At 50.7% G+C, this 19,271-nt stretch overlaps 1 protein-coding gene across 6 annotated transcripts in view; it reads left to right on the top strand.

The window, feature by feature from the left end:
• The window catches only part of MYOCD (myocardin), a 484,598-nt gene that overhangs the window by 346,375 nt on the left and 118,952 nt on the right, over nucleotides 1-19,271 (top strand). The window lies entirely within an intron of this gene.

Here is a 19,271-nt window from a genome sequence, read left to right as displayed (position 1 = left end):
ATGCAGAAAACCAGTTACTGTGGCACAGGTGGGCCATGGAGTTTTTATAGCATGTTGGGGGGGCCTTGGAAAGAAAAAGATTGAGAACCCCTGGTAGGCAGCCTCATTCCCCTGAGCACATATCCTCAGGTAAAGCCAGGGGGTGAGCATTGCTGTTAGACAGTGTGCCAGGATCCTTTCTGGCCAAGGCACTGTGGATTGCCATGTGAGTCTGAGCTGTGGAAGGCAGGCTCCAGCTGCCAGCCCACCTCCCAGCTGGAAGGCTCATTCTGCTGCTGTGTATCTTTTTCTCTGGACAGGGTAGGGCTGGTGTCTGCGGCTAATAACACACAATATCTCACATGTACATAGTGCTTTTCTCCTGAAGTCTCAGACTGCTTTATTGACTCCATAGACCAGGACAAACAGTGATGGTTTCCTTCCACAAAGCCTGACCACCTATTCCTCACTTCCAAACCCAGCTGTGAAGAGACACTGCAAAATCCAAAGCACAGAAGCGTGAGGGGACTCTCCCTCCAGCTCTCTCCATGAACATGTCTTCTGGCCAGGATCCCCTATAAGACTTTATTGTTATGCATATGAAGAGCGTTCTGCTATGAACTCAGAATGGAGGCCCCCTCCCCTCCCAGCATCACCATCACCTTTGTGAAGCTGCCTCCCCTTAAGATTTCTTGTGCCTGTTCTTGCATGTTCAAGCACTCACTCTCAGTGGGAATGAGTCGCTCTGAGTAGATTTAGGGAGGGCTGGTGGATAATTTTAGAGTTACTCACTTAGGGCAAGATTGTCATTTGAGCTGCAGACCAGCAGGGGGCAGCTGGTCCTCCTGGGAATTAGCTCTTCCACTCAGGAGTGCCCTCTGTGGCCCAGTGCCTTGCTTGCAGCTGGCCCCAGTGTCACTCCCGGACCCTGGTGCCCCTTCTCTTTGGGTTCTGCCCCTGCAGTACCCCACGGTCTCTCTGGGTCTCCCATCCCCAGGAAATCCCCTCTCCCCACCTCACCTCAGTCTTTGGCTACTGCTAGTCACCGCCTAGCTCCCGCTCACTGGGGCAGACTGCAGTGTAAGCCACTCATCATCGGAAAGGAGGGTTTGACCTGTTGCCTCTGCATACCCTTGGACTGCCCCTCTGCAACTCCAGTACCTTCTCAGCCTTTAGCAAGGCCTGCAGCCTGGAGGTTTTCCAGGCTGGAGTTCCCCAGCTCCTCTGGCCTTCCCCCAGCCCTGCTCCAGTCTAGGTACCCTGCTCAACTCTCAGCAGCCAGGTCCCTCCCTCTCAAAAGGCTAGAGAGAGAGTATCTCTGTTTAGCTTCTGGACCCAGTCCTCTTATAAGGGCCAACTGGGCCCTGATTAAGCTGGCCACAGCTGTGGTCAGCAACTCACTCAGCTTCTCACAACTGTTCTCACTCCCTTTCCCTGCTGTGGCCCTCTCCGGGGCTGCTTTTAACCCCTTCAGGGCCAGAGCAGGGTAACCACCCTGCTACACTGCCCTGCCTCCTGGGGAAGAATAGTCAATCAGACCTGCCAGAGGAGGTAGGCAGAGTGTCAGATGCTGTCTCCCAAAGTAAGGCCTAGTGGTTGGAGCAGAGGTCAAAGCCAGATGAAGGGTCAGGACTGGGCTGAGGGCTGTGCTGGAACCAGGGACCAGAGAGAGGCCGGGGTCAGAAACAAGATCAGAGTCCATGGACAAGAAAAATCAGCACTGTAGCCAGAGTCCAGATAACAGGCCATAGGTCAAAGCTGGATGGTCAGAGTCCATAGGCAAGGGTCAGAAAGTGGAGGCATGGTCAGAGCAGGGTCAGGAACAGGACTGGAGCAGGGCCAGAGTAGGGCACAGGACAAGGCTGGGGGCAGGAACAGGAGCTGGATCAGGAGCAAGCTGGGACTCTAAAGAATTGTTACTACCATGAGACAGCAGGAGGGTTCCTGGCTGGGTAGTGCCGTTGCACAAACTGGCTTCCAGCTCTGGTGTGGTTGGGGAAATACCTAAGCCTGTGGTTCATCTGACCTGAGTTCTGCTCAGGGATGGGTTGCTGCCACATACCTGAGGGCTGATTCACTGCAAGCTCTGTTGGCAGGGTAAGTCAGTGCAGCTGAGTGAGCAGCCCTGGTCTGGCTACCGATTTGCCTCATCACCTCCCACCCTGACCCCACTAGCCCAAGGGCACCTCCCAGGTCTCCCTAGGCCAGCCTTGTCATGATGGAATTGGTGGAATTCACAGAGCAGGTCGGGGGCATGGATGTTGCTTTCTGGCTCCCATTAGTGCTCCTCCAGGCCATAACCTTCCCAATCTACAAGATATGGGAGCTGGGAATCGAGGATTTGATTCACCTGGTATTTTTCATGACCTTGCACCATGACTGGAGACGGAGAGACCTGCATTCATCCCAACACAGAGTTGCGGGGGGGGGTTCAGTAGAGAGACATGAAACACAGAGTGTACTCATATTGTGGAGGGTAGCTGGAGATGGAAAGTGACTGGGTTAATTTGCTGAATGACGAGGAAGGGACCAAGGTACTGGGAATCAAGTTGGCAGGAGAAACGGGAGGTGTCCAAATGTGTGGTGGAGAGTCATACTTGTCCCTGACAGTGATGGCAGGGTTGGTTTGGCAGTCGTGGTCAGCAAATCACTTGGAGTCTGCCTTGGCAATGTCCAGCTAGGCTCTTAGTTCTTTCTCGATTTCATGGAGGTGTTTGACCAGGTTAGAGATGGCAGAGATATGGGAAGTCAAAGGAAGGGATGAGTGGAACTGGGGATGAACACTGTAGTTGGAGAAAAAGGGGCTCTGCTGGGTGGACTTATGCTCAGAGTTATTAGATGAAAACTCTGCGAAGGGTAGAAGTTGGACCTGTCATCCTGGTGGAAGTTGATAAAACACAGCAGATAGTATTCTAAAACTTGATTTACCCATCCTGACTGCCCATCTGAGGGATACAGGAGAGATGTATGTCAATATCTAGGAGGTGAAAGAGCTCCTGCCAAAAGTGAGAGATGAACTGTGGTCTGTGGTATGATGTGCAGTTGGAAGGTAACCCATGAAGCTTGAAAGCATGGTAAACAATGAGGTGGGCTGTTACTTCTGCAGTGGATATTTTGTGGCAGGGCATGATATGAGACATCTTGGCAGTGTGATCAATATGACAGTGTGGTTCTGGAGTTAGGGTGCTCCATAATAAAATCCATTAATATAGATTCCCAGGGTCGAGGAGTAAGTAGGGGCATTAAGGCACTCAAGGGCTTAATATGGGGGATCTTTGTGTGAAAACATACTTCGCACAAGTCAATGTATAATCTCACAGAGGCATGCAGTCTGTACCAAGAAATATTATATGATCACTTTTATGGTCTTCCAATGTCCAAAGTGGTCAGACAGAGGTAAGTCATGACATAGTTGAAGAATTGCAAGACAGGGCAGGCCTTTGGGAGCATAAACACAGCCTTTGAACAGAATTACCACATTTCTAACAAAGAAACCTGGGTCAGGCTCAGCATTGCATGACACCTGTTTAGTGGCAAATTGGTTACTCGGTAGAGAGGATTTCATGGGGGCTAACAGCTCCATGTTCACTAGCACACTGGCAAAATGCAAGGGCTTCAGGGTAGCGGATGGTTCTGATGATCCTTCCATGCCATTAAGGTACTCCCCCTTGGTTTTGCCAGTGTGGCATCCAGGTCAATAACATAGCATGAACTCAAAGCATGAGAGAATATCTGGATGGGAAAATGCACACCTTCTAGGTAGTGACGCCACTCCTCAAAGGTGGCCTTGATGGCTAGCAGCTCTTTCTCGTAGATTTTGTAGTTCCATTCCATGGAACTTAGCTTTCTAGAGTAGAATGTGCATGGATGAAGAACAGTTGGTGACGCCTAGTGACAGTGCAGTCCCAATGGCATAATTGGAAGTATCTGCCTCTACAATGGATGGGTCTGGGTGCCTCAGTATAGGTGCTGAGGTGAAGGCCTTCTTCAGTTGCTTGAAAGCCAGTTGGGCCTCTGATGTCCAGATGAAGGCAGAATTCTTATGGAGGAGTTGGGTAAATGGGCCACTACTCAGGAGAATTCCTTGATGAACTTCCAGTATTGCAAAATCCAGGAAGGACTGGATGTCACAAGTGGAGCTTCACAGGGCTCGGTCCACAATGGTTGAAACCTTCTGTGGCTCCATGCTGATCCCATCTGGCAAGATGGCATAACCCAGGAAACTGACAGTGGTGCAGTCAAGTTCACATTTTTCTGGCTTGGCATACAGATAATTTTCCTGAGACATTCTAGCACTTGTCAGATATGCTGTGTCACGGAGTCTGGCCCTGCACCCCTCTTCCTGGGACCCACAGTGACTTTTATTCAGCCAGTAAAACAGAAGGTTTATTGGACAGCAGGAACACAGGTTACAGCAGAGCTTGCAGGCACAGTCCGGACCCCTCCACTGAGTCCTTCTGGGGGTTCAGGGTGCTTGGATCCCAGCTAGGATCCCCTGAATTCCTCCCCATAGCCCAAACCCAAACTGTCCTGCCTCTCCTCCTCCGGCCGAAAAAACCCTTTGTTTCCTTCTCCTCCGCCCAGCAGCTCCCCCTCCCCCCTGCCGGCTCACATTACAACCTGACTACCTGTCCCTCACCTACAGACATCCTCTGCTTTCCCGTTCCCCACACACACAGCCCCTACTCCATCACATGCTGGTTGTGCAGAGTCTGGTTCTCTGAGAAGATGAGGATGCCACTTAAGTAAATCACAATGAACTGGTCTAGGATACCCTTGAAGCTATCATTCATGAAACACTAGAATGTGGCTGTGGTGTTGTAAAGGCTGAAGAACATAACCAGGCATTTATAGTGGCCATACCTGGTGCAGAAAAATGTCTTTCACTTACCGCCCTCTCGTGCAGACCAAGTTGTACAGAGTGCACAGGTTGAGCTTGATGAAGACCTTTGCCATGCCAACCTGTTCTAGTATCTCATTGATCAGTGGGAGAAGGTATTTGTCCTTGATGGTAATACCATTCAGGTCACAATAATCAACACAGAGGTGCAGTGTCCGTGTGATGGGACGTCCAGTGCACACAAAGTTGAAGTGGGTTAAGGTGGCAAGGCAGGCCAATTAGCCCCATGGGGTACTCCTGGAGGAGGAGCCAGGAAGCATGCCACTAATTAGAAGTAGGCTTATCAGGGCAGGAGCAGGTGGTGCCAGAATTAAGCCCAGAAGTGGTGAGCAGCAAGGGGGCTTCAGGAATGCATGGAAGGAGGCTGCAGTTACTGCGTGTAAAGGGAGTTGGGAGGCTGGAAAACCCAGAAAGGGGGGATGCCAGATGAGTAGGAAGAAGTTAGGGTGACCAGATGTCCCAATTTTATAGGGACAGTCCTGATTTTGAGGTATTTTTCTTATATAGGCTCCTATTACCCCCCCCGAGCCCCGTCCCGATTTTTCACACTTGCTGTCTGGTCACCCTAGAAGAAGCCCAGAGAAACAGCATCAAGGGATCAGACCATGCTGAGATCTTGGCTGCTTTTTATAGCGTTCCTGGGCGGGAACCCATTGTAGAGGGCAGGCCTCGGTTCCCCTACTAGTGACTGGGAGGAAGGACTTTGAAGGGGAGGATCGTAGTGATCTGGCTGGAGGGCCAAGCCACGAAGAGGAGACTGCAGTCCTGGAGTGAAAGGGGCAGCACAGTGAGACAGGACAATGAAAGACACCACCAGAGGGAGAGAGCAAGACTGGCAGAGCTAATTCCCAGGACAGCCAGCATGAGGCACTGCTAATGGTGAATGTACCCCATCACGGTCCCATCCTTCTTTTTAACCAACAGGATGAGGCTCCAGCAGTGGATTTGGAGGGCTGAATAAAGTTCTTAGGCAGATTGTCATCCAGGTAATCCCATAGGGTCTTGAGCTCAGGTTCCAATAAAAGGGTAAATTCTCCCACAGGGGACCTTTCCTCTGGCTGGAGATATATAATGCAGTCATAGGGTTGGTCTTCTTCTTCTTAGTGTATGTGCAATGTGCCTCAGGTGGCACATGACCAGGATTCATCACTGAATTTGGTCCACTGGTTGGGTCACTAGCTTCCCTGGCCCAGGATGGGTACTGACAGGGAGTGCGACGTGAACACTGTGTGAGAGTAGGACATCCGTCTTCTGTTTGCCAGACACGTGCTAGATCCCTATGCTTGGTGGGAATTGATGGACCAATGTCCTCTGAAGCTGGGGTAGTACCGAGCAGGGAGGATGCCCTCCTGGAGGAAGGTTCCATCTTCTCCCTGCTTGGCCTTCATAGGCATTGCAGCCAGCAAAACCCAGAGTTGAACTATACCTCCCACACCGCCCACAAAATATTCAGGTTCTGGACAGAGAGCCAAGGGAGGCCCAGTATGACCAGAAAGTACAAAAAGGATCAGATCGAATTGCATAGTTTCCTGGTGGGTCCCAATCCTGACCTGAAAAGAAGCTATCTTGCAGGAAACTGGGCTGGAGCTCAGCATACTTCTGCTCTGGGACAAGCTTCCTCTGGACGGGCAAGTGGTTGGCTCAGGCAAAGGTCAAGTCTCTAAAGTTGCTGGACACCCCAAAGTCAATCAATATAAGTGCTGAACAGCTTTCTTTGGTCTGGCGGGGCCCTTAGCTAGAGCTGGATCTGTAGATGTGGTTGTGGAGGCTCTGTGTTGCTGGGGCACCTGGAGGCTGCCGAGGGGATCCATTCAGAGAGCTTGTTCTCTGGTCATGTCCAGCTGCTACCCCTCTATTGGGGCTGGACAGAGTGGTTTCCTGGCACCACAGTGGGTCTCGGTTTGTGGGGGCATCCTGAGGTGAAGTGGCCCCTTTCTCTGCAATACAGGCAAAGGCATTTTGTATTGTAGTGCCATATTCCTTCTCTTGGACCACAAGGCATCTCCTGGTCCTGTCAATCTGCATGGGCTCAGGTCCGGAACTAGGCAAAGGTGTACATGGGGGCCGGCAAGACTAGGCTGGGAATGGGTGGAAGTCTGTCTCCTTTCCAGGTGATACTCAAGCAGCCGGTTTCAATTTTAATGCAGAGCTCAATGTGAGTAGCAGCTCCACAGGAGGGAGAGGCGCAGATCCCAGCCAGTTCGTCCTTTACAGCATTGTTCAATCCCCAATGGAAATGGGGTGGGATAGCTCAGTGGTTTGAGCATTGGCCTGCTAAACCCAGGGTTGTCAGTTCAATCCTTGAGGGGGCCAGTTAGGGAACTTGGGTAAAAATCTGTCTGGGGATTAGTCCTGCCTTGAGCAGGGGGTTGGACTAGATGACCTCCTGAGGTCCCTTTCAACCCTGAGATTCTATGACACATAAGCCAAAGCAGTGGCCAGGTGCCAGAAGTGGGGAGATGGGTCACAAGTGCTGGGTGAGGAACTATAGGCAGTTTGTTGGCAGTACTTAGGGTCATCAAATATCAATAAGAAGGAAAGAATGAATTCTTCAAAGCGGCCAAGCATTGGGTCAGCTTGTTCCAGGATGGGTGAGGTCCAATCTGTGGCTTCTCCAGACAGTAGACTGGTAATCAGCCCAACTGTGATCTGGGCGCAAGGATGGTCACATCAGGAACAGCACACGGCACTGGTCCATATCGCTTCGGAACTTGTGGCAGCCGTCATCAAACACTCTGGCAGGGGGAGATTCAGAATGCGCTCCAGGGCTGGTGGCATGGGAGGGCCTGAGGGTCATGGGGGTGGGGGGCGCAGACCGGCACTCGTAGGGAGGAGCTCTCTAACTGCAGCTGGGTAAGTTGGTTCTGAAGGCTCTGGAATAGGGTCCAGGGATGCTGTCTCCAGAGCCATGGCACTAGGTGCTCCATCTAGGCTCTGGGAGTCTATGCAAACTGTTGGGCACTGGCTCCCAGCAGTCAGTCAGGCCTACTGGTTGGAGCAGAGGTTGAAGTTGGTTGGGACTGGGCTGAAGGCCGTGCCTGAGACAGTGCCATTGATCATTTCCTTGTGTTTGCTGCCTGGGTCCTAATATCTCAATGCTGATACTCCCCACTGTTCAGTCCATCTGAACATGTGCATTTATACTGCTCCTAAAACCAGGAGAGTTCAGAGGCAATGAGCTATCCACCAGCTATTCAGTAGTGCCATCCAGCCCATCACTCATAAGGCACAGCCCTAGGGTTCCCACTTACCTGCCAGGGGAGCTGTGTGCTCAAGGTAACTGAGCACATTTAACTGCCCAACCAGCTGCTCAGCTCAGAGGGTTGTTACAGCATGTTTGCTAGGAATTCATCTTGTATAAATAAGTAGGTGCTGCTACACTCAGTCACTCTGAACTCACTTCATTGGCATTTCCTTGATAGCATACACAACTGCAATAGTGAACCCTAATGACACGGGGATTGGTGTAATTAGCGACACTATCACATGTACCTGGCCAGAAGTCAGAACAGAGTATTTGGCCTTTGGTTTGCTTAGAGCAGCACACAGCAGCTTCCCTGGGCCTGAGTGGGTCAGATCTGTTTTCTGTATTAGATTGCAGAGCCAGCCACATGAGTTTGCTGTGAGTTTCAGCCCTTCTAAAATGCAATCAGTTCTAGGGTGACCATACGTCCTGTTTTGGCCAGGAGAAGTCCCCTTTTTAGGCCCTGTCCCGGCCATCCCAACATTTTTGGCAAAAGTGGGCATTTTTCCTGACTTGATCAGTTGGCAAGAGCAAACAGGACAAATGCCTACTTCTGTCAAAAAAAAGTGGAGCGCAGAGGAATGTGCGCGGACTGGGGGGGGTGAGCGGTGATGCCAGCCCTGCGCGGGGGAGGAGGACAGAGGAGGCAAGGCTCGGGGGAGCAGCACCACCAGCCCCATATAGGGAGGGAAAGCAGTGCTTGGACAAGCAGCTCAGACCAGCCCCATTCAGGGAAGGAGGAAGGCTCTGGCTAGCCCCACACAGTGTCCCGTTTTCCCTTTGGGAAATATGGTCACCCTAAATCAGTTCCAAAGCTCAGTCAGAGCTCACAGACATAAATGTAAATGATATTTCTTATACTGGCTTTGCATAAACCACACACATATCTCACATAGCTCTTCACTTTGTATTTTACCCTTGTGGGCTGTAGAGAAGCCCAGACCATGGCTAAGCAGCTCACACACAGCTTTCTGCAGAAGCCCCCAAGCAAGGGACACTTGGGTCTCAATTCAGATCTGTCAGGTTATCCCTGATTCAAAGCTGAGCAGAGTAAGGGCCACTTTGCCAGCAATCTGCATTTCCTGAAAAGTGTCTTCCTTCCCCTTGCTTCAGGAGGGCAAGCGTGTGGGACAATGGGAGCGGCCTGTGTCAGGCTTGCAGTGGGACCTTGTGTTTCCCTGAGGCTACATCTGATATCCTCTCAAAGGAGAAACTTCATCACTGGTGAAGCTATTGCTTCTGAGCATGATCAGCCCCAGCTATATGGGACTGGCTGCTAGCAGGATACGTACTAAAGCAGCAACCCCCTCAGAGGAACTGCAGATATTAAATCCCTTTCACTGACAGACACAGATGAAGTCCGTTTATACTCTCTCAAGCAGTGGACTTGCAGTGGAGGGGAGTTTCTTCTGGATTTTGCTGTCACGTAGGTTACATCTACCCAGTAAAGGAAGGTGTGATTGCAGCACAGGTTGGCATGGCCGCACCAGCTACAGCTAGTGCAGGTACCAATGGCAGTGAAGAGGTGGCAGTGGTTTTGAAGGGTGCTGTTTGGCTGAGGAGGAATGGGAAGGCATTCCAGGCCCTGAGAGTAGGATGGGAGATGAGGTGAGAAGGATACAGAACTGTGTCCAGGAAGGGGGTTAGTCAGAGGATAGGCCATGGGAAGGACATTGGAGGAGATGAGAACAAAGATATAACCAGGGGCATGGGGAGGGACAGTGGTGGCAGAAGACAATGGTGGCAGAGGTGCACTCTGTTGCCACTGTCTGATATTATCAGGAGCAAGTGTGCACGAGGATTTCCGTGGCTGTCAGCTGGCTGTGCCTGTATAGTGGGGTGCACTAGTAATGGGAATAGCTCTGTAAGGAGTTTGTTGAGTAACTTTGTTCTTGCAAGTCAGGATTGCCTGTATCCCAGAGCTATCATTTCCTCCATACCCTCCCGTTGGGGCTGACATTTTCATGCCTTTTCAGAGGCATTGGCAAGTTTGGTTGAGGGAATATTTATTTAACTCACTTCAGTCAACAGTCTTCCACAGCAAAAAAGGGTGAATTTCTTCTCTGGAAAACACTGCAATACAGCATGCTCCCCTTGTGAGCTAGTAGCAGTCTGAAAAGTAAAAACAATTTTTCACTTGTGAAAATCGTCTTTTTTGTTTAGACCACAAAACAATGCAAAGCCAGCATGTGACTTGCTGCCCGTGTTGCTGGCAGTGCCCGTTCCTTTGGGTTGGCTCCGCACTCTGGCTGAGATGGGGAAGAATGTGTTTGCTTGTGGGCAAGTTTTCAGCATCTGTCTCAAGGATTCACTCATTTCTCTGGCTCTCTCCTCAGGGACTCATTTGTCACATTCTTTAGCTAGCTTATTACAGTTTTGTCAATTATTTGCACCTTTGAGCACAGTCACAGAAACTAAAAACAGAACTAGTAATAAGCAAAACTATTCGTTCCAAAGCAGAAACTCATTCTTGTCAAGATTCCCATGTATAAATATCTCAGAAAAGGACAGGAAAGTTTAGCTTGGCATGGAAATGTGGGTGCCATGAGGAATGCCAGTGTTAAATGTTACCAGAACAAGCCCTGCTATGGATGCATAACATCCTGTTCAGCGAATAAACCTGCCTTGTGCCAGACAACGCACCTTGTCCTCTGCACTGCCAAGCATGTGGAGGGATGATTCAAGCAATCTGACTGGCTGAGGCAATGGACATAAATTCACGAGAAATGTCACATACAGATGAGCTAACAGTCCTAGTTAGCGCTTTTTCTGTATCGGCAGGAGCTTTTCAGGCTGAGACCATTGCAGGGGAGGGTGAGCGCTCTGATCCCATTCTGCAGATGGGGAAACAGGAGGGCTAGAAAAGTGACTTGCATAAGGTCAATCACATAGCAAGTTAATGACAGATCCAGGGCTAGGCCCCTGGCTGTTGGCCACCTCCTAGCTAAAGTTGCCCTTTTAATTTGTCTGTCACCATAGCCCCTCGACACTACCCAGCCAAGAAGAGCCCCATTGTGCGAGGCACTGTACCGATATACGGCAAGAGACAGCCCCTTCCCAGAGCACCTTATGCCTGAGCACCCAGGGCGTGAGGGGAACAGCAGCCCCCAGCAAATCAGTGGCTGAGCTGGGACTAGAGCCCAGCTGTCTGACCATACCGACTAGTGCCCAGGCCTCTAGCCCCGTACCGCACTGCTGCACCAGCATTGGCAGCCCCCAGGGATTCAGCAGTCCTGAGCCATTCACAGAGCTGATGCTGTGTATTTGGTCTGTCATGTGCCGGGCACTTTCCTGCCCTCCCTGGCGGGGTGACAATCAGTGCTGCCGAGGGGGGTTGGTCTCTACACTGCCCATCTCTTCCCAGCAATGAATGCTGCCCCCCACCCCACAGCCCCACCTCAGAGTTCAACCTCCCCAGCCCTTCTCTGCTTCTCCTGGGACTCTTCCCCAACCCAGGCCCGGGGGCTTCAGGCAGGGCCCCTCTCCCCATTTCAGGCTGTGGGGCTCCAGGGGTCTTCAGCCCCCTCTGCCCTGGCCCAGGAAGGAGCTACAAGGGGGGGCAGAGGAACTGTCCTGTCCCCATTGTTTACAGGGGAGGGGGAAGGCAGGGGGGAGCTTCCCAGAGCTGCTGGGCTCTTTAGCTTTCGTCCCTCTCGCCCTGGGCTCTAGCTGCTGAGAGGAGGGGGAACTCTGCCTGCAATAGATCTGACTGGTTGTTCTGCCCAAGGAGGTGGGCAAGTGGGGCAGCCAATCAGAAGACTCAAATTCACTCAAGGCCTGGAGCTTCTTGAGCCATCGGCAGGTGGCCTCAGTCCTGTCCAGTCCCCTCTCTGCAAGCACGTGGCCTGTGAATACCAGACTCACTCTCTTTAGGTCCCAGTTACATATACGTATCCCCTCGCACTGTGCCTCCTAGTAGCCACCTAAGTAGTGGCTCTAAACATTCACTGATTTAGTCCTGAGTTCACACTCCTGTGTTCAATCCTGGGGCTGGCCAATCTGAGAAGCAAACATGGATGTGGCACTAACTTCATATAGAAAAAGTTCTGCTTGCAACAATGTCTGGCTTTGGGCATTGCCTGGGGATTAATGACCTCCCAGGTCCTTCTGATGTAGCATTTCGGTCCCTGCAGGTGGCCATGAAATGGCAGTGTAGTCTAGAGCTAAACCAAAGGAGTGAGCCTCAGAAAACCTGGAGGGTTGTCCCACATCTGCCATTAACTTGCAGAGAAGCCTTAGCCAAGCCACTTAACTTTAGAATCCCAGCTGTAAAAGGGGGAATCGCAGAGTTTAATGAGCATGTGACCATCAAACACGATGTAAAAGCTATGTAGTCAGTGCCTTGTGCCTTACTTCTTGTTGCTGAATTGACCCCAAATCCACACAGTTAGCTACCTGTGAGGTGCAGACTAACAGAAATGAAATTTATGAATTCAACCAAGCTCTGTTGGTCTGGAACTGACCAGGATGGAGTTACTCTGTTAGGCGGGACTAACCATGGAATCTCTGGGCCTGATTCTGATCTCATAATTGTGTAAAACAGGAACATGTGGAAGCCCTCAGGGGCCCATACTGTCTTCTATATGTGAGAAGAGAATCAGGCCTTCCAGCTCCTCTGCTGTCTGAAACAAGGAAGCATACAGCCATTCATGCAGTGCTTTCTCCTCAAGATGTTAATCACATGTCCGACAGGTTCATTTTGCTTTTGACGTGTGATTTCAGATGAGTTTTTGGCAGTTTCTCACCCCTCCCTGGTACAGTTTCATTCTCAGATGTGGGGCTCAAGTCTCCTAATGTGGTGTTAAAAAGCCCCATTGCCACCTCAAATTGAAAAGAAAGTGTCTACTCTGCATCTCAGACATTATCATTCTAATATGTAGCATTGGAAGTGAGCAGCTACCTAGCAGGTATCTACAGTTCCATGAATTCCAGGTCACCAGCCTGGAGAGAGACATGGTGTATTCCTAGAAGTAGTCTCTTTGGCACAAACTGCACCAGTACATCTGGACTCTGCTCATCTATTTGATTACAAACCAGAATATTATGCATTTGATGCAAGGATACAGCTGGTAAGGAGGCTCCAAAGCAGGACTTTTTAATACTTTCTGTCAAGTAGGGGCTTCCCTGACTAAAACTGGGTTATAGACTCCCACCCCTGCTGGGGGTGCAGACCTCTCCTGGAGGCAGGAATCCCTCCCAGGCATCACTCCAGTGTTGTTATCAGTACAAACACTCAGCTTTATCAGCGACAGTGCCCATGATTAGTGACAAGTTTAGATTCTGAGTCCAGAATAACCCCAGCCTCAGTCTCTCCCATGCAAGCTCATAGCACCTAGTCTGAGTCTCTGCTGCATTTGGCTTCTACTGGTGTGGTCCCAGTGCTGGCCCAGATTTCTCTGCTTCCCCTTGAGTCTGTTCCCTGGATCAGTCCCTCAGCCACAGGTTCTGGCAGTCCAGCTCCATAGTATCTTTTTAGCAGCCAGTCTCCCCTGCTGTCCACCCACACAGGATGTCCCTTCTCCTTCCCAGGAGACTTTCCCCAGGAGGTTAATGTGGCATTTCCTGCCATCTGTCTGCCCAATCCTGTTTGCTCATGTTCCAGTGTTTCAGGGACAGGGCTGGCTTTCCCAGTGCTGCTGCTGGTTTGTGAAGTGAGAGTTCACCCCTCATCAGTGGGCCTTCACACTGCCTGGAAGGCACATATGCCTTTAAGTCAGCACTCACTAGATCTGCAGTAAAGCGAGCTTGAGCCATCCTCAGCCATGCTGCTCCCAGAGCTGGGAGATGATGGAACAGTCTGTGTCCTGACAGGACAGTGCAACTGGTAAAGGCCAGCGGTGCCGTTTAGTTATACGGGCCCACATGGTGGTGGGCCTCTTGACAGTGTGTGCTGGCAGTCAGGGGGAGACAGCTGGGGATCCTTGCCTCTTTACACCACAGGGGCCAACCACAACTATAAGGCCTGTGCTGGCTAGTGCGGCTAGCCATTGGCCACCCCAGTGGGATTGGAAAGGAGGTGGGGCCAGCCTTGCTCCGCGTCTGCAGGAGCAACTGGCACATTCCCCCTCTCTGCATCTCTGCTCCCAGGAGTCATCAGGGGCCATTGAGCAGGACTTCCTGGGTGGTGTCAGGAGTCACAGGGTCAGTCTCATGGAGTGACCCCTTTATTGGGCCAGATGCCAGGGACTCACACAGTCCACAAGGGAAGGCCCATGGCCTCCATGGCCCATTGGCATCAGTAATCCCTGTCTCTCTCTGAGGCTCCCTGCAGTGAATCCAGCCCAGCCAGACTCATGCAGGAAGCTTGTATTGTCCCCTGTAGGGCACAGGGCTCTCAGTAAGTATTACAGTGACATGGGCAGCTTTTGCAGAACAACATAACCTTTATTAGTCACCTGGCTGCAGAATCTGCAAGTCCTTAGGTCAGCACAGAGACATGAAGGTTAAAGCATAGGCCATGCTGGTTAGCCCAGAGCCCAGCCAAGCTGTGGTGAACCCATATTCAAGCTCTGTCCCCTCTCACCTCCATAGTTCCCAGGTGTCTATCCCTTCCTCCAGAAACCCCCGCCTCACACCTTCCAGACCTTTGGGGACTTTGCTCAGCTTCCCTGCTGAGAAGCAGAGAAATCCATCTCCCTCTGGGTAGGTGGTTGCTAGGTGTCAATGTGCTGAGGATTGGGCTTGCCACTGAATTCTCAGATTTTCCACTGATATGGGGTCGTTAATGGCCCATTGAGACTCAGGCAGCCAGGCAACACACACCTCCTTCACTGACAGCAAACTTAGTCCTCTTCCCCTCACTGGGTAGAAATGCAAATTATAGGGGAAACTGAGGCACACATAGGGCTCATAAAAATATTTCCAAAAATTCCCAGTCAGCAGTAATCACCATAGTCTAAAGCTCTGGAGCCCAACAGCCAGTTCCATACTCAGGAATAGGTGCTTGTTCTGAGAGCACCTAGAGAGCAAACAGCTCTAAGGGCAAGGGCAGTGGATTCAGTTCAGAGACAGGGCCTCCATTCCTGACCCTCCCACAGGCTTATTGCAGCATCCCTGGGCACATCAGGGAGCCTCCCTGATTGCCCAGCAGAAAACAGAAAGACTCTCACTGACCTGATGCTGTGAAGACCTTGGAACCCTTCTGCTACAAGACCTGCTATCCCAGAAGTGCAGGCACTCACTATTCCAGTGGATGTTTGCTCACATCCCATATAGAGAAGGGCAGGACAGGTCCTTCAGCAGAACCTGGTTTTGAGTGCCCAGAACTTTCTGAAATAGTCTCTTTTGGGGCAGAAAATTTTCCCTGCACAAATGATGGGGCTTCCCGCTGGAATTTCTACAAGACCAATAGCTCAGTTTCAAGGAAGAAGTAAGTTGTATAAGCCCAAGAACCCTTTTTCCTTCCTTCTTTCCTTTGTTTCCCCAGGTAAATGAGAATCCCCTGGGCATCGTAATGGAACCTTCAGATTGTGAAAGCAAATATGCCAAAGTCAGACAATGGAAGCCTTTCTGCTCAGCCTGCTAACGCCACTAGTTTTCTCTTACTGCAAACAATTGTCTGATCTGTCAGGATACCCCAACTGTGTTTGTTTTAGAGGAAGGCTAGATTGTGCCCTTTAGGCCCAGCCCTGCCCTGGGAAAGACATGGCACTGCCCTATCCCCAGGAGCACTGTGCTGCCTGCCATTCCCCGCACATGCTGCTGCACCTTTTTGGGGAGTGCAGCATATTCCTCCCTCATGTCAGCACCAAGGGGTTCAAAGCCATGACTCAGCCTCCCTTCCCCTCACTGCCCCTTCAGTATAGCCTAGCCTTTATTCAGGTGCATTTTCCCTCCCCATACCATTGTGGCCCTACCTATGGGCTAAGCAGAATGTAGCCTTTCCTGTTCCATTATTAAGTGTGCCCCCTAACACCTAGGGGTTATATGGTTTGTGGGGCCAAGGTTAGACTCTCTGGGCCCGTGAATTCTTGAGTGGAGGGTTGGGGTTTTCTCTAACGGCCTCCTTCATGGGAGCTGTGTCTCCAGCACACCTTGGGCACCAAAGAGCAGAGCACCAGTCTCCAGCTGGATTTGGGGGGTTGGGGGGGGCAGAGTGAAGCATGGCCATTCCCTCTTCTTATCACAGAGGCCCCTCTCTGTGAAGGGCTGCAGCTTTGATGGCTGCTGGAGCTGGTGATAGAGAGGTCTGGAGGTCAGAGCATTTCTGAATAAAGCTGTGTATCTGAGTCCAAAAGCCTTTCCCTGCAAAGCCCATGTGCCCTGGGCAGGAGCCGTGTTTGACTAATCTCCATGTTAACGTCGTTGGCAGCTAAAAGCGCAGCTGACACCTGTCAGAAAGATAGTAGAAGTAGGTTCCCAAACAGGCATCTCCTTGAAAACCTCAGAGGTTCATGGCAAATAGAAGTCAGCGTCCCTTATCCCTTATCTCCAAGCTGCCCCAGAGGAACCCGAGGTGTGTGAAGGCAGATTTATCTCAGGAAGTGACAAAAAGCCCTGAGTAAATAAGCTACTGGGGTGAGGAGGGTCCCAGACACATTTCTGGGGATGGAAGGCCAGGCGCTGGAAACAACACAGTTTACTGCTGAAGAGGGAAGGGTGTAAGGAGTAACAATGGCCACCATGCACACACACAAGGCCCAGCCTCCTGCCCACTGAGTGACCCAGGCCCATCGAGTCATAATGTAATATTGATACTAGTCTAGACTGTTCCTGGCCACTGTGCAAGTGATACAGGAATAGAGCACAAGAGACTGCTCCCCTGCTCCTCCTGCAAAGGGACCAGGGACTGTCACAGGACGTCTGCTTGGGGGAGCATAGGGACCAAATCACCCAAACGGGGCTGGGGAAGAGGTGGTGCTGTGACACTATTTCCTCCTGACTCTTGCACTCAGTCACTTCCCCCTGAGGCCTAGAGTACCACATGGAAACCTGCTCATATACCACTTGGGACCCGGCTGGAAGCCAGGAAGGCAGACCCATGGATCGTGAGGTGATTTTCTCACCAGGAAGCTGGTGCCATGAATCATGAGGTGATGTTCTCACTGGAAAGCCAGGTCCATGAATCGTGAAGTGGAGTTCTCACTGGGAAGCTGGTGCCATGGATCATGAGGTGACATTCTCATCAGGAAGCTTGTATCATGCACTGTGAGACAGTGTTCTCAGCCTGTGCCATGCGACCATGAGATGGCATTCCCATCTGGTCCAATGGATTGTGAAGTGGTGAAGAAGCGTGTTGGCAGGGGGGAAGCCATGCCCATGGGTCATGAGGCAGTGCTCTCATCAGGAACTCAGTCCTATGGGATCACTTGTGTCAGGTGTTCAATGAGATCTGGAGAAGCATCTCCCCATTCATCTCCACGTCCAGCCAGAACCTCCAAATAGCAGAGCCTTCAGGCTTCCCCATCAGCAATGTACAGTGTGGACAGAGTTCCTCAGGATTGAATACCCAGCATCCTCACACTGGAGTTTGATGTAGAGATCCTCCTCCATTCTGCTGTAGTTAACAGGCAGTGAGTACTCCTCCAACTCACCTTTATTGCCCACTAAAAACCTAACAAACACACCTTCAGAGAGCAGCAACTCTGCCTCACACCACAGCACAGAGTTACTCCCTCAGCTGGCACAGGGTGTTCCCCAGATTCCTGACCTTTGGCAGGTTACCTTCTCCAGAAGTGGCTAGGAACTGAAAAGGCTTCAATGCCACGTAGGTGTGAATGGTGCCACATCACCAGGGCAATGCTCTTCCTCTGTTATTTCTCCCCGGTGCCTCCATCTTTTTCTACTTCTAAGGAAACTTCCAGTGCTGCAGGGTCAGGGTGGCACTCTGGGGCAGCCAGCCCTGCTATGACCTGGTTATGTCATTCTAAGCCAGAAAGAAAACTAAGGTTTTCACATTTTTTCCTTTCAAATGTCATTTCCATTACATCGTCTATTTCAGGCAATTTAGGCTCTCATCAGAATTCCCACCAAATTTTACATCCACTATTTTAAGGAAGAGTTTAAAAAAGTAAAGCAGTTTTACTAAGTTTAAACTTGACTTTCCCAGGGGATATTTAAAAAAACATACACTGTCTAAAACCCTTTGCCGTTTGAAGAGTTCAAAATAACATTCCAAAAGGGATCATTTGAAAAATGTTCCTGCACTGGTCCCATTCCCTGCACGGGGCTGGGCCAGCACCATTTAATACCCACATTTGTTTTTCATTTAGCTGTCAAACCCACATTAAAAATAAAATCTCAGAGTAAATGAAATTAAACTAACCTGCGCCCTTTCATTTTCAGCATATTTATGCCATATTAAAGGAATAGAGCTTTTCCATTTTAATTACCAGTAAGGTCAGGTACAGTAGTGCAAGAGTTTGAGCTCAGAGCCCACCCTTTACATCTCATCACACTGGGAGCCAGAAGCAGTGCATGTCACACCACTGATTTTCCACCATTGGCAAACACCCTGCTCAGCTGAGCTGTGCATGAAAGTCCTTCAGAAACCAGTCTGATACACATCCCTTGGATATGTCATAGAATCATAGAAGATTAGGGTTGGAAGAGACCTCAGGAGGTCATCTAGTCCAACTCCCTGCTCAAAGCAAGACCAGCCCCAACTAAATCATCCCAACAAGGGCTTTGTCAAGCTGGGCCTTAAAAACCTCTCAGGATGGAGATTCCACCCCTCCCTAGGTAACCCATTCCAGTGTTTCACCACTCTCCTAGTGATATAGTTTTTCCTAATATCCAACCTAGACCTCACACACTGAAACTTGAGACCATTACTCCTTGTTCTGTCATCTACCACCACTGAGAACAGCCTAGCTACATCCTCTTTGGAACCGCCCTCTCACTCTTCTTTTCTGCAAACTAAATAAGCCCAGTCCCCTCAGCCTCTCCTCATAAGTCATGTGCCCCAGACCCCTAATCATTTTTGTTGCCCTCTGCTGGATTATCTCTAATTTGTCCACATCCTTTCCGTAGTGGGGTGCCCAAAACTGGACACAATACTCCAGATGTGGCCTCCCCCGTGCCGAATAGAGGGGAATAATCACTTCCCTCGATCTGCTGGCAATGCTCCTACTAATGCAGCCCAATATGCAGTTAGCCTTCTTGGCAAGAAGGGCACACTGTTGACTCATATCCATTTTCTCGGTCACT

Source organism: Chelonoidis abingdonii, chromosome 13 (genome assembly GCF_003597395.2).
Source record: "Chelonoidis abingdonii isolate Lonesome George chromosome 13, CheloAbing_2.0, whole genome shotgun sequence".
NCBI lineage: Eukaryota > Metazoa > Chordata > Testudines > Testudinidae > Chelonoidis > Chelonoidis abingdonii.
The sequence above is the reverse complement of the archived record's forward strand: the minus strand, read 5'-3'. Positions and strand labels throughout refer to the sequence as shown.